The following is a 16,428-nucleotide window of genomic DNA, read 5'->3' as shown; positions in this document are numbered from 1 at the left end:
AGTAGAAATATACAGCACTGAGTATTAATACACCGCAGAAATACACATCACACATTAGAAATAGACAGTAGAAACACACAGCACACATTAGAAATACACAGTAGTAACACACAGCACACAGTAGAAATACACAGTAGAAATACACAGGACACAGTAGAAATACACAGCACACAGTCGAAATACACAGTAGAAATACAGAGCACACAATAGAAATACACATCACACAGTAGAAATACACTGTAGACATACAGAGCACACAGTAGAAATACACATCACACAGTAGAAATACACTGTAGAAATACAGAGCACACAGTTGAAATACACAGTAGAAATACAGAGCACACAATAGAAATACACATCACACAGTAGAAATACACTGTAGAAATACAGAGCACACAGTAGAAATACACATCACACAGTCGAAATACACAGTAGAAATACACATCACACAGTTGAAATAAACAGTAGAAATACAGAGCACACAATAGAAATACACAGTAGAAATACACAACACAGTAAAAATACACAGCACACAGTAGAAATACATAGGACACAGTAGACATACACATCAGAGAGTAGAAATACACAGGACACAGTAGAAATACACATCAGAGAGTAGAATTACACAGTACATAGAAATACACAGTAGCAATTCACAGCACAGAGTCGAAATACACAGAAGAAATACAGAGCACACAACAGATAGACACAGTAGAAATACAGAGCACACAACAGATAGACACAGTAGAAATACACATCACTGTAGAGATACAGAGCACACAGTAGAAATACACTGTAGAAATACAGAGCACACAGTAGAAATACACATCACACAGCAGAAATACACTGTAGAAATACAGAGCACACATCACACAGTAGGAATACACATCACAAAGTCGAAATACACAGAAGAAATACACATCACACAGAAATACACAGTAGAAATACAGAGCACATAATAGAAATACACATCACACAGTAGAAATACACAGTCGAAATGAACATCACACAGTAGAAATACACAGCAGAAATACATCTCACACAGTAGAAATACACATCACACAGTAGAAATACACAGCAGAAATACATCTCACACAGTAGAAATACACATCACACAGTAGAAATACACAGTTGAAATGCACAGCACACAGTAAAAATACACAGTAGAAATACACAGCAGAAATACACAGCACACAGTAGAAATACACAGTCGAAGAAAACATCACAGTAGAAATGTACAGTAGAAATACACAGCACATAGTAGAAATACATAGCAGAAATACACGTCACACAGTAGAAATACACATCACACAGTTGGAATACACAGTCGAAATACACATCACACGGTAGAATACACAGTTGAAAAACACATCACACAGTCAAAATACACAGCACACATATACATACACAGTACACAGTATAAATACACAAGAAACAGTATAAATAAACTGTACAAAGTATAAATACACACTTTAAATTCACATTGCACAGTATAAATACAGAGTACACAGTATAAATACACAGTACGCAGTATGAATACACATTACAAGGTATACATACACAGTACACAGTATGAATACCCAGTACACAGTACAGAGTATAAATATACATCACACAGTAGAAATACACAGTAGAAATACACTTCACACAGTAGAAATACACTGTAGAAATACACAGTACATAGTAGAAATACACTGTAGAAATACACATCACACAGTAGAAATACACTGTAGAAATACAGAGCACACAGTAGTAATACACTATAGAAATACACATCACACAGTAGAAATACACTAGAAATACAGAGCATACAGTAGAAGTACACAGTAGAAATACACTGTAGAAATACACGTCACACAGTAGAAATACACTGTAGAAATACATGTCACACAGTGGAAATACACAGTAGAAATACACAGCACACAGTAGAAATAGACAACAGAAACAGGATTTGCTTAATTTCTGGACGTATCCTACCTGCACTCCAAGACAAAATAATGAAACGCAATCTGAGGGCATCTTTAAAAGGCTTGTTTTGGGGTGCAAGTGTGGCTCACGCCCATGCCAATTTGAACACGCCGAATCTCGGAAGCTAAGAAGTGTTGGTCCTGGTGAGAGTTTGGATGGGAGATCGCTTGGGAATGCCAGGTGCTAAGCTTTTTGACTTTGCTCTACAGACACCAGAGGGCGCTGCAGCTTCTTCAGTGGAGACAGGGTTGAAAAAAAACAGCAGCCTGTTTCTTGTTTTCCGGTTATGCAGGCTGTCTGTTTAGGTGGAGAAATGTAAATGACTAGTCCTTCACTTCCTATTTCCACTTTATGCTGTTTTATACTACTACTTCATTCCATTTCAGAGGGAAATATGGTACATTTCCCTCCTCTAAACATGTAATTATTTGATCAAATTGAATACATCAATGGAAATGCTGCTGAGACAATAATGTGTCAGTGCTTACCAATCCACTGATAGCTGTTTTTCATACAGCGAAAGCCTTAGAAATGTAAAAACAGGTGACAGCAGAGCTTGTTATGAAGGCTCATTTTTCATCCTGGTAACAGGATTTGCCTTATTTCTGGACGTATCCTACCTGCACTACCGGCCTTTTTTGGGGTGTAAGTGTGGCTTACGGCCATACCACTCTGAACACGCCCCCTTTGGTGAAGTAGTAAGTGTGTGTATTGGTGAGAAGAAAAAAAATCAAAAAAATCATGGACGGACTAAAAATCAAAAACAATATAATCATGGCGAGGGAATTGGGCATAGACAAAATGGTGGTCTCTTTTATTAATTTGCCCACTTATATTGAGGACATGGCAATACTGGAGAAATTAAGAGACTGGGGAGTCAAGCCTGGTTCCGGAATCAGGAGACGGATGTGGCCAGGGACGGAGATCACGGACGGAACTTTGCATTCGGCCTGGACATATTGTTAGACACATGTTTTAAATGTGGAAAACAGGGCCATTATGCCCTGGAGTGCACGGAGCAGCAGACGGGAGGAGGAGGCTGGAGTAAGGAGAGGTCTAAAGACAAGTGAGAGTACCGGGGGTGAGAATGACTGGGTTAGAGTGGACGGTGTCTGATGTTACGGGCAGTGAGGGAGGTACCATGGAGAAGGTGGGAGAAGTGAGGAAAAGACCCATGACAAGACGGCAAGTGAAAAGAACTCATGGAGACACTCTTTTCAATTTTGCTTATCATGCTCCATATTTCCTCCTTCGATGGGAATGGGCTCCGAGACAGAGACAGAAGACAGCAAACCTTGCTGGTGTGTGAGGCTGACATCATTTGCCTACAAGAGACTCACTGGGATGATGAGTGTGTGAGAGAGACTGAGAGAGAATGGATGGGTGAGATGTATGTTAACAATGGGGGAACTAAATCAAGAGGGGTGGCAATTTTGGTGAAGAGGGGAGTGATTGAGGATGTAAGAAAGAGTGTGGATGATGAGTGATTGGGATAACATTTGAACACATGGAGGAAAAGTTTTAACTAATGAATGTATATGCACCGAATGAGGAAAGAGAGAGAAGGTGGGAGTGGGAGGAATGTGTGGTGACAACTGTATGATTGTGGGTGATTTTAATGTGTGGTGGGAAGGTTGGATGCTTCATCAATTGTGTGTTTCAGGAGTGATTCATCCAGAGGTGTGCTGAGACAGGTGATGAAAGAGAAGAGACTGATTGATATGTGGAGAGATAGAAATCCAGAGGGGAGGGTTTTTTCTAGACAGACAAGAGGTGGGGGGTGTTAAAACAGAGTATAAAAAACAGGATAGATTTAGTTTTGGGAGCAAAGGGCATAGCAGACAGGATAGGTAGGGCAGAATATAAAGCCACAGCGCCCAGACAAATTGAAAGGAGGGGAGTGGTGTGTGGTGTTTGAATGGTGGTTTAGCAAAGGATGAAAGGTATAAAAAGAAAGTGAGAGAATGTATAAACAGGAGAATGAATGAGAGTATGAAAATAAAACACAACTACGTCAGTTCAGGGTCCAATATAAAAATATATATTTGCAAAATAATAGCCCATTAAATGATTGATCAATGAATGATTTCTTTCACCTGGTTAATGTGATTTCTGCTCCCGAACTTCACTGCACAGCTTATCAATATCAGGGCTGTAAGACGTCACTTTGATCTTCACACAGGATTGCAAGCTGTCATCTGTGAGGCGGGAGCTATGTTTGCTATTTATGTAGTTCATGCTGGGTAAAACCTGCTCACATAAGTATGTGGATCCAAAGATTGACAGGACTCCAAATGCATATTTTTTCATGTTCATATAAGTGTCAGGAATGGCATTCCATGTTTCGAACACAAGTTTGTCTGGTTTGGGGAGGTTTTCAATATCATTCCATTTGTTCTTCTGAGCAAGAGTGGCCTTCTGATGAGCAACATCCTCAAGATCAGCTGTCAAGCTTCTTAACTTAGACACCCTTACGTCTTTGTCAGCTATGACGGCCAGTTCGATCTCAAGATCGGGTTGACTTACAACTGTAAATGCAGTCATATTCAACGGGGATGGATCGGTGTTCAGGGGGGTGACGGGAAAGGATAATGTGTTTTTTTCCTGTCTGAAATCTCAGAATCTTTTTCCAAACGCAGTTTGCATTGCGATGATTGCATGCTGCAAATGGTCATAATTTATCTCATTGTGTGCTTCTTTGAACTTGAAAGAGGAAAAGTGAGACAGCGTACCTAGCATATTGCTTATTTGGAATACCAATCCTAATCGGTAATTGTAATAGAGCTAATTTTCATATTCCCCTTTTGGAATTACATCAGTATGAAAGATCACTTATGTGATCCAATAGTCATTTGCAGATTGTGTTCTTGGAATTAGGTATCATGCAAAATATCACCCATTAGGATTTTTTTACTCATTACTTTAATTATGAATTAATGCTCATTGCATATTGCATATTATATTGCATATTGCATATTGGATTGTTGGACTTACAGATAGTGTAAAATATAACTCGATTGGAATGAGACTGTTACTTGCAGAAAACATATTACATCAGAATCAGAATCAGAATCAGAATACTTTATTAATCCCGGGGGGAAATTGTTTTTGTTCTGGATGCTCCGTGCAAAGTAGAAATAGAAATATAGCATGAATGGAAACAAGAGATAAAGATAAAGATATAAATAAAATAGTAAAGTAGACAATAAAATAAAATATAATAAAATAAAATAATAAAGTAGACAATCTCAAGTGTTCAATGACCACTCCAAGTATTTACATATATACAGTGCAAAATATATATATGGTATGGGAAATATACATAGATAGATACTGTCTCCTCCATTGACTCTCTCACCCATGTTAAATCCTCTGTCAGCCCTGGTGCTGGTGCTGGTGGTGATGGTGGTGATTGTTTTATCAAGTCACTTATTCCTGTTAGGATTCCTGTTAGGATCACTGAAAGGCAGTGTGCACTACCATCTTCCACTCAAAGTCCACACAGAAACAACCTCATCACAGTTAAAACCACTTCTTTAACCCCTGCTTTTAAATCAGCTAATTTCTGTTTACTCAATGTAAGGTCCCTTGCAAATAAGTCTTTTATCTGCCAGGATTTTATCATGTCAAACAATATTGACTTTTTTATCATCACAGAGTCCTGGATTAATCCTGATGAATGTGCCCCTCTCATTGAGTCTTCCCCCCCAGATTATTTATTTTTCCACCAGCCGAGAATGACAGGCCGAGGGGGGGGCCTTGCTGTAATTCACAGAAATGATTTTAACTGTTGTCAAGTCCCGCTTGGCTGCTTCTCTACTTTTGAGAGTCTTACCTTTATTTTAAAGAATAAATTGCCTATTTTATGTGTTTTAATTTACCGACCCCCTAAGCTCATTTCTGGTTTTATTAAGGAATTTTCAGACCTTTTATCAGTCATCATGTTACAATATGACAGAGTTCTCATTCTTGGTGATTTTAATATCCATGTCTGTTGCCCTTCCTCCTCCTCGTTTACCTCTGATTTTATGAAACTTTTAGATTCTTTTAGTTTGACCCAATATGTGAAGCAGCCCAGCCATGACAAAGGGCACGCACTTGACCTTGTGCTCGCCCATGGTTTCTGTGTGGATGAAGTGAACTTGGTTGATTTTGCCGTCTCTGATCACAAGGCAGTGCTTTTCCAGGTTCCGCTCCTCTCTCCTGACCCCAAACCCCCCACACTGATTCACTCCCGCCCCCTAAATTCACTGTCTGTTCCTCGTTTCAGCCAAGCTTTTATGTCCTCAAGCACGGTTCTTAATACAGGTGAACAACATGGCCTCACCGTAGATGAACTTGTCAGTGGTTTTAACAGCTCTTGCACAAACATCTTAAACTCTATAGCTCCAGTCAGACTTAAAAAGCTGAAACCTCATTCTCTGCCATGGCTAAAGGAAGAACTAAAGATTTTAAAGAGACGATGCAGGATGGCAGAGAGAAAATGGAAAAAGGATCAACTCAGTGTCTCCCTTGCTTCTCTAAAAGAGCTTATGTTGCATTATCAGTGTTCAATCAGAGAAGCAAGAAACAACTATTTTTCTGAGTTGATTTCCAAACAGGGTCATAATCCCAGAATTATTTTTAAAACTATTAATTCTGTGGTTGGTCCCCCTCCCAGCCAGCCAGTTGAATCCTCCCCAGACAAAAGTGAAGAATTTCTTAATCACTTTTTAAACAAAATAGTGGAGATCCGGCAGCATTTTAACAATGATTCCAGAGACTTGGTAGTTGACTCCTGCCCACTTTCAACGTTAACCCACTTCAGTGAAATCTCTCTGTCTACCCTGGAACGTACTATTGCACTTTCAAAATCATCCACCTGCCTTTCAGACTGCATTCCCACTTGGTTTTTAAAAGCTGTATTTCAGACGGTTGGTCCAGACATCTTGGCCATTATTAACAGCTCATTGTCTACTGGTACTTTCCCCTCCTATTTTAAACATGCCACTGTTTACCCTCTTTTAAAGAAACCCTCTCTAGATCCCTCTATTTTAAGTAATTTTAGACCAATTTCAAAGCTGCCTTATTTATCCAAGATTTTAGAAAAAATTGTCTCTACTCAACTGATTTCTTTTATGAACAACAATCATATCTTTGAAAAATTTCAATCTGGTTTCCGCTCCCTTCACAGCACCGAGACTGCACTGGTCAAGGTTGCCAATGACTTACTGCTTGCAGCAGACACAGGCCTGTATTCAATATTAATTCTCCTTGACCTGAGCTCAGCTTTTGATACAGTGGACCATAATGTCCTAATCAGCCGTCTGAGGAATTATGTTGGTATCAGTGATGTGGCTCTGGATTGGTTCATCTCCTATTTGTCCAACAGGTCTTTCTCTGTAATGTGTGGAGAAGCCTCCTCTTCTTGTGCTCCTCTCTTCTGTGGGGTCCCTCAGGGGTCTATTTTGGGTCCCCTCCTTTTCACTGTTTACATGTTACCCCTGGGGCAAATCATGCGTAGACATAATATTGATTTTCATTGCTATGCAGATGATACGCAGTTGTATGTCCCACTACAGCCTGGTAAAACTGATGTGTCTTGTATATTGTCCTGCCTTGCTGAGATAAAAAATTGGATGTCGGCAAATTTTCTGCAGTTGAATGACTCCAAATCAGACATTGTTATAATAAGCCCCTCTGGCCCCAACACTAGTAGCATTACCAATCTCTCCTCTAGTCTGGGTGCCTTATCTAACAATGTTCGAAAAGAGGCCCGCAATCTCGGTGTCATCTTTGACTCAGAGTTATCTTTTGACACTCAGGTGACTAAAGTGGTGCAGTCCTGCTTTGCCCAACTGAGACAGCTAACGAAGATCAGGTCATTCTTGTCCTCTGCAGACTTAGAAAAGGTTATCCATGCTTTTATCTCCTCCAGACTGGACTACTGCAACGCACTTTATTCTGGTATCAGCAGGCGAAACATCCAACGACTGCAGCTGATACAAAATGCTGCTGCTAGGTTTTTAACACGTACTAAGAGATGTGACCACATTACACCAATCCTTGCTGCCCTTCACTGGTTACCTGTGAGTTTTAGAATTGATTTTAAGATTTTACTGCTTGTTTTTAAAGCCTTGAATGGTCAAGGTCCTGCCTATATTTATGATCTGCTGACTCCTTATGAGCCTGATCGCCGCCTGAGATCCTCCAGCAGGGCCCTCCTAATGGTTCCAAAATCTCGACTTGTCACTAAAGGTGACCGGGCCTTTGCTGTTCGGGCCCCTCGGCTATGGAACTCCCTGCCTGGAGATCTCAGGCAGGCAAACTCAGTATCCTCTTTTAAATCTCTTCTTAAAACTCACTTTTATACTATGGCCTTTTCTTAATTGATGGTAATTGCTGTAACTATTTAAATTGTTTTAAATATTATATCTCTGTTTGGATTTTAACTAATTATTTTATCTGTTTTATTGTAAAGCACTTTGTAACTTGTTTTTGAAAAGTGCTATATAAATAAAGTTATTATTATTATTATTATTATACACGTATACATATATAAATATATATAGCCATTTGAGTCCGATCATCAGAGGGAGGAGTTGTAAAGTTTAATGGCCACAGGTAGGAATGACAAGTAATTAGTGGGCTGTGCTACGCAAAGCCCACTATGGACACCCATAAGGAATGAATGGGACGAGGAAAAAAAACTCGAAAAATCTGCAACGTTTTTCAAACATCTCCCACTCTGGCCTACATTCACCTAGAAACACCATTCAAACTTTAAAATGTAGGCACAGGTCTTGTCTATTTAAGTCGTATTTGAACTTTTTTCCTACGATGTTTCGTTTTTGAACGGTGACCCTTGAAAGATGGTGAGTGATTTTTGGAAAAATTCAAGATTTATAATGGGTGTGTATTGCGGAATGTTCGTGCAGAGCCAACTGCCAGAGTGGGAGAGACTAAAAAAAACTCTCAGAAATTCTCTCTTTCTCTGACGACCCCAGCCACAAATTACACAGTAGAAATGTGATTTTTTCATAGAGCTGTAGCCACACTTGTCTTCTTTCTCCCAATGTGTCTAGTTTATCAGTAGGATTTACGGTTTTTGATTTATCTGCCCCTAACCGACAAGAGTAGCTCTCAACTGCTCCATTTACTCCAATGTTAATCGGGAGGAGGATTTTCCAGGATTTTCCAAACTGCACCTGTTTTGAACTCGCTCCTATTACCACATTTTAGAAGCTAGGACCACAAAAAATTATGGCTGTGTTCTTTAAGGCCTTTCTGGCTTGATGGTGAAGAAATTTTGCCCATATCATGTTTGGTTTTGAAGATATAGCAGTAGTTTGAAGTCCTGCTTCTGAGCCAAAAGTCACTCTCAAATCAGCTGTCACAGGCCGTTGCTAGGGGGTTCCGACAACCATCACCGTAGCAACCGAGATCAACTGGGCCACCAGAGACACACAATTCATATTCACCCTGTCTAATCTTTGGCGCTTAACTCGTCCCGCACCGTTGAGAGCACACAAACAAAAAATATATCAGCACGTGCGGCTCGATCTGACTCGGTATGCTATTATTTATATCTCCAGAATATTAATTTTTCGCGTCGTGAGACGCGAAAAACTTTTCCATAAGCAATGAATGGGACGAGGTCAAAAACCTTGCAAATCTGCCACTTTTTCAAACATCTCCTGCTCTGGCCTACGTTCACCTACAAACACCATTCAAACTTTAAAATGTAGGCACGGGTCTTGTGTACTTAAGTTGTATTTGAACTTTTTTCCTACGATGTTTTGTTTTTGAACCCTGACCCTTTAATGATGGTGAGTGATTTTGGAAAAATTCAGGATTTTCAATGATTGTGTTTGGCAGAATGTTGGTGCAGCAGGCTCTCAACTCCTCCATTCACTTCAATGTAAATCACACGCACGCAGACAGGCAGACAGACAGACAGACAGACAGACAGGCAGGCAGGCAGGCAGGCAGGCAGACAGGCAGGCAGACAGACAGACAGACAGACAGACAGGCAGGCAGGCAGGCAGGCAGACAGGCAGGCAGACAGACAGACACACACGCAGAGACACACACATGCACACAAACACACACATACACACAGAGAGACAGAGAGACAGACACAGAGACACACACACACAGAGACAGACAGACAGAGACAGACACACAGACAGACGACAGACACACACACACAGAGACAGACAGACGACAGACACACACAGAGACAAACAGACGGACAGACGACAGACACACACATGCACACAAACACACACATACACACAGACAGACAGACAGACAGACAGACAACAGACAGACGACAGACACACACAGACACACATGCACACACACACACAGTATCTCAACATTTCAACTATACTTAATGATTATCTTTTCATTCATTCAAGCCAGGAACTCACACAGAGACAGACAGACGACAGACACACACAGAGACAGACAGACAGACAGACGACAGACACACACATGCACACAAACACACACATACACACAGACAGACAGACAGACAGACACAGAGACACATACACAGAGACAGACACACAGACAGACGATAGACACACACACACAAACACAGACAGACAGACAGACAGACAGACAGACACACACACACAAGCAATGAATGGGACGAGGTCAAAAACCTTGCAAATCTGCCACTTTTTTCAAACATCTCCTGCTCTGGCCTACGTTCACCTACAAACACCGTTCAAACTTTAAAATGTAGGCACGGGTCTTGTGTACTTAAGTTGTATTTGAACTTTTTTCCTACGATGTTTTGTTTTTGAACCCTGACCCTTTAATGATGGTGAGTGATTTTGGAAAAATTCAGGATTTTCAATGATTGTGTATGGCAGAATGTTGATGCAGCAGGCTGCAAGAGCCAAATGACAGAGTGGTAGAGACTCAAAAAAACTCTCAGAAATTCTCTCTCTCTTTCTGTGACGACCCCAGCCACAAATTACACAGTAGAAATGTGATTTTTCACAGAGTAGTAGCCACTCTTGTCTTCTTTCTCCCAATGTGTCTCCTTTATCAGTAGGATTTACGTTTTTTGATTTATTTGCCTCGAACCGACAAGAGCAGCTCTCAACTGCTCCATTCACTCCAATGTAAATCACACACACGCAGGTAGGCAGGCAGGCAGGCAGGCAGGCAGGCAAACAGTCAGGCAGGCAGGCAGGCAGGCAGGCAGGCAGACAAACAGACAGACAGACAGGCAGGCAGACGACACAAACACACACAGAGACAGACACACACAGACAGACAGACAGGCAGGCAGGCGACACACACACAGACATGCAGCGCAGCACAGCCCACTCTCGCGATTTCCCAACGGGGAATTGTCTAGTTAAACTATATTCTTGGAATTTCTGATTAAGTCTTTGGAATTGCTTATCCAATTTTCATATTGTTAACCCTTACCTTCAAAAATATCAACACAGGACTTTTCACACATATCCGTGTTGCACAGTCCACAGCAGCCCTAAGAACTACTGCGGTGATACTGCAGTTCGTTTTCCAATTATCTTTTTATTGTCTTATATATAGAACAAACATAACACAAGTTACACACATAAAAAGCAAATCATTAAACATAAATGAAAAGTAGGAATAAGTTAAAAAAAATAATATAGAAAATTATAGCATTTGTGGTCAACATATTACACATACAGTAATTGAAATAAGTACACAGTATAGAAGTTGTCAGAGGTCCATAAGAGGTTTCCAAGTCTTCAGAAAAATATCCTCTTTATTTTTCAAGGAGTAAGTATGCTGTTCCAATCGTAATGTCTCGTTGAGAATTCTTATAAACAAATCAAAGGTTGGAGGTTGTTGTTTGTTCCAGTACAGCAGAATACATTTCTTTGCTATGTATGATATTATGCTAATCTGTTTGGCTGAAATGGGGTCTAGTGTCTTGTCCAATTCTGTTCCGAAGAGGTACCGTATTGGAGAGATGTCCAGTGGGATTTGGAGGACCTTAACAGTCAGATCACGTACCTCTGACCAGAAGCGTTTTATTTGTCTACACTAGGGCTGGGCGATATGGCCTCAAATCAATATCACGATATATTGAGCAACTCACCTCGATAACGATAGATGAACGATAAGTAAGTATTTGTACAGTCAAACTAACCAAAAGCTTCTTATTGATCATTATAAAGTTTCAGGGCGTTCCTGTAACCATGGTAACTCACGGTGCCAGAGGGGAGGGAGAGACGCTGAATGAAGCTGTTTACACAGATACACTGCAGACAAAGTCCAGACTACAGTTGTTATTTCACACATGTAGCACACAACAGGAGACTCTCCGTGTCAGACGGGTTCTCACGTGCTGACTAAACTCAGCTGATAACGTAGCAGCGCGACGAGTCCTTGCTAGCTAAGCAGCTAAACTTTAGCACCGCTCCATGCTGAGATCCCGCCCTGTGTGGGTCACTACACTGTCATTGGTCAGGCGCGCACACGCTGTTAACGACACCATTGGCTGTAGAGTGTGACAATCTGTCAATAAAAATCAGCCAACAGCTCTCTGATCTGCTTTGATCTCACAAGTCGCCTCTGTGAAGTTTGAATGACCGAAATCCGTCATAGCGACGGAGAACTTTAATCCATGTTCAAAGTATAAAATAACTTAAATTTCCTTCAAACACAAAGTATTAAAAATACAGTCTCTTATAAAGAGATTCGACAGCAGCCGCAGCAGCAGCCGCCTTATCTTTTGACCCCGCGTGCTCCATTTTCTCCGTCTCACGTCTCTTTCCCTTCTTGTAACAGACTGGATGGAGTCACGTGACTACAAGCGCTGTATACTAGTACAGCCGAGCGTCTTGAAGGGACATGAACATACCGGTAGCCTACCGACACACACAGCCAAACAAGACAAAAACGACTTTTCCTTTTTTTTTTTAAACACCGAATATACCGACAGGGGCAAAATGACGTCGGTTATCGTCGTAAATTTCGGTATCGGTAAATTTTCGGTTTATCGCCCAGGCCTAGTCTACACTCCCAGAAAACGTGAATGACAGATCCTATACATATTTTACAACGATGGCATTTAGAGGAAGAATTAGGATATATCTTGTTTAAACGAACTGGGGTAAGGTACATTCTGTACATTAACTTATAATTCTGTTCAATTATTTTATTACAGAACAGTGATGTAAATACATTTTGACATATAGCGTCCCATTGATCTCTACTTAGGTTGCATCCCAGAACTTTTTTGCTATATATTTCTAAGTGGCGTATAGGAAGAACTATGATGGTCTAGCAGAGTATTGTAAATCAAAGAGATTTTCCCTTCAACGAAGTAGCACTATTCAAAATTTCTTCCAGACTTGTTAGCCCCAAACACAACCGTCCAGATCTTTCTAGAGTAGTAACTAGGTGACAAATTTGTAAATATTTATTAAAGTCTTGTTTAGGGATTTTAAACTCCGACCTTAATTAAGGAAATGACTTAAGGCGGCCTTCATTGAATATGTCTTTAAAATTGTGTAAACCATGATCTTTCCATTTTGTAAGCAAGGACTTTCCGATTGAGGATGGCAAGTCCGGGTTAGAGGATAAAAGAGCTAATAAAGAAATTCTAACATCTAGCCAGGCCTTAAAGGAATAGTTCACTCTAGAACGAAATTCAGTCATTATCGACTCACCCTCATGCTGATGAGAAGTCCGGTGTAGTTTCTTATTCCTCAAAGTGCAGCTGGAGACCCGCGGGGGTACCCTCCAACAGCAATAATCTATGTGAAGAGTGTTGATGGCGTCCGAGACCAGGGCCGGTTTTTGCTATGGACAATGTGGGCGACCGCCAAGGGCGCAATCTATGTGAGGGCGCACGAGCGCCCTCAAAAAAAAAAAAAGACAAAACAAAACTTGCCAGTTTTCTAGACTACCTCATTTCCATGTCAAGTTAGTGGAGTGGGCGCTGGGGCGCCCTCATTGTCATGTCAACTTGCTGCTGAGAGTCACACAGGTTGTGTGTGTCAGAAGAGGTAAGGGGGAGGGGGGCGGGGGATCAACTTGTGATAATGATGAGTGATAATTAAAAAGAACTACAAAAAAACTGCAAAAGAACTACAAAAAGACGGAAGGAGGAACCATTGCACAGTTGCTGGCCGGACCATAAAAAACGGCGCACATCATCGCAGGTGCAGATCATCATCAATCAATCACACGCAAACAGTGACAGGGAAGGAGACAGTTCTCTCGTCGCCTGAACCCTGCAGTGAGCCCATGCAGAAGAGAGCTTCTACAAACACCAGAGAGGCAGCCGGTAAGACGAGTGAACAGAGACTCTTGCTACGGAGGTTCAATTGCTGATTGTTTGTGTTAGCGCTAGCTTAGCCACGGGGTTGGTTGCCCAGTAACGCGTGGCTTATTAAACACTTAATGCCCACGTGTGCTGATTGTTTGTTAACGTCCTGAGTCTAATGAAATGTGTTGAGAATGTACCATACATAGAATGTAAAGATTAACTGGTACTTATGTATTGAGCACATCTGAGGGTTTCACTTTGATCTTGAAACTTGGTAAATTATTAAATGAAAATTGATTGGGTTGTGTTAATCACAAAAGCAATTTAAGTATAGCATGATTTGAGCATTTCATACTTGTGTAAAGACTAATTTCACTTTATTTATTAAAATCTGACCATAAAATGTGATTAAGGTTGAAAAGTAATTCATGTTAAAATACAATTGAAATTGAGAAAATTTGTTAAAATGCATTAAAAAATAAAAAGACTAACAATAAATATTAAAAAGAAGTGAAATTCATACTTACCTGACAACATGCTAAAACAATTGACAGCTGTGGGTAACTTTATTTGCACTTAATTTGCAATGTAATATAAACAGTTTTGGGTTTCACAATATTTATTTATTTAGGTATTTTTCTGGTCTTTTGTATACTTTCCTATTAGTCATTTGAAATATCATTGGCATTATGTACAGAATTTAAACATGTTTTCTTTTTGTGTGTTCTATGTTTGAAAGGTTTTTCACCTAATGCCTGATGGCTAATGGCACTTGGAAAAAAAAAAGGAAAAAAAAAAAGGAAGAAAAGGAAAAGCTGCCTGGTCATTAAGTGAATTCCAGTTAAACCTCTGAGTAGATGACTCCATCCCTTTCAAGTGGGAAAATTGCATGGCAAAACTTAAAGAAACTTGACACAAACACAAGAGGGATCTGCCTGCACTAGTGATTTGAAACTTTGAAACTCACAGCAGGATGTAAATACCGGCGTGTATCTATCGCGAGTCTCGTTGATCTTGTCTGGCGCGGCTTCCGTAGTGCAAACGCTGTGAGGGAGACTCGCGTGAACTATATTCCGAACTTGTCAATAAGATCTAACTTCTGGGACTGATCTCTCTGGATCGGCAAGGTACAGAACGATATCATCGGCATATGATATTCTATTATCTGTTGTCCCAAACTGAATACCGGAAATTTCTTCACTTGTCCTTATGACTTCAGCAAGGGGTTCGATCGCTAAATTAAATAAAAACGGGCATAGGGGACATCCCTGTCGACAGCCTCTGCTTAAGTTAAATTTTTCTGAGACAGCACCATTAACACATATTTGAGCTTGTGGATTACTGTACATTGCTTTGACCCAACTGATACATCTATCGCCAAAATTAAACTTCTCCAAAACCCAAAGTAAGTATGACCACTCGACCCTATCAAACACTTTTTCTGCATCAAGGGATATTATCATAGCTGGTTGGTTGCAAAGGGTCGAGTGGTACGCTATGTCTAACAGCCTTCAAATATTATGTCGCATATCGTGCCTTTACAAAACCTGCCTGGTCGGGGTTAATTAGCTGAGGAAGAATGTCTTCTAGTCTATGTGCAATTAATCTAGCAATAATCTTAAAATCAACTGGTAGTAACGAAATTGGACCAAATGATGTACATTCTGCAATGTCTTTATCTTTTTTATGTATCAATGATATGACAGCTGTCTTCATTGATTTGGGAAGGGTCCCATTTTCAAAGAAATCTGTAACCATAGGCATAAGGAGAGGTTCAATCTGTGGCCAAAAGGTCTTATAGAACTCTGCACAGTATCCATCTAATCCTGGAGTTTTCCCAGAAGACAGAGACATAATTGCCTGTAGAACTTCTTTTGAGGTGAATGGAGAGTTCAGGTATTGTTTATCTTCTTCAGAGATGGAGAGGAGAGATACATTTTCTAAAAACAGGTTAATGTCAATCAGAGGGGTTTTCAGATGAGTATAATTGCTTAGAAAAAAAAAGTCTATAAAATAAGACTATTGACTGCAAGTCATATTTTAGCTGTCCCTTTGCATTGCGTATGCGGTTGGCGCTTTCTTTTTTAAGCTGGTACGCTAAGAGTCTGCTAGGTTTATTTTCATACTCATGATATTGCTGTTTAGTAAAGAACAGGAGTTTTTTTATATGTTCGGTTTGAGTAAGG

This window comes from Pagrus major, chromosome 21, assembly GCF_040436345.1.
Source record: "Pagrus major chromosome 21, Pma_NU_1.0".
Classification (NCBI taxonomy): Eukaryota; Metazoa; Chordata; class Actinopteri; order Spariformes; family Sparidae; genus Pagrus; species Pagrus major.
Note: the sequence above shows the minus strand (reverse complement) of the source record.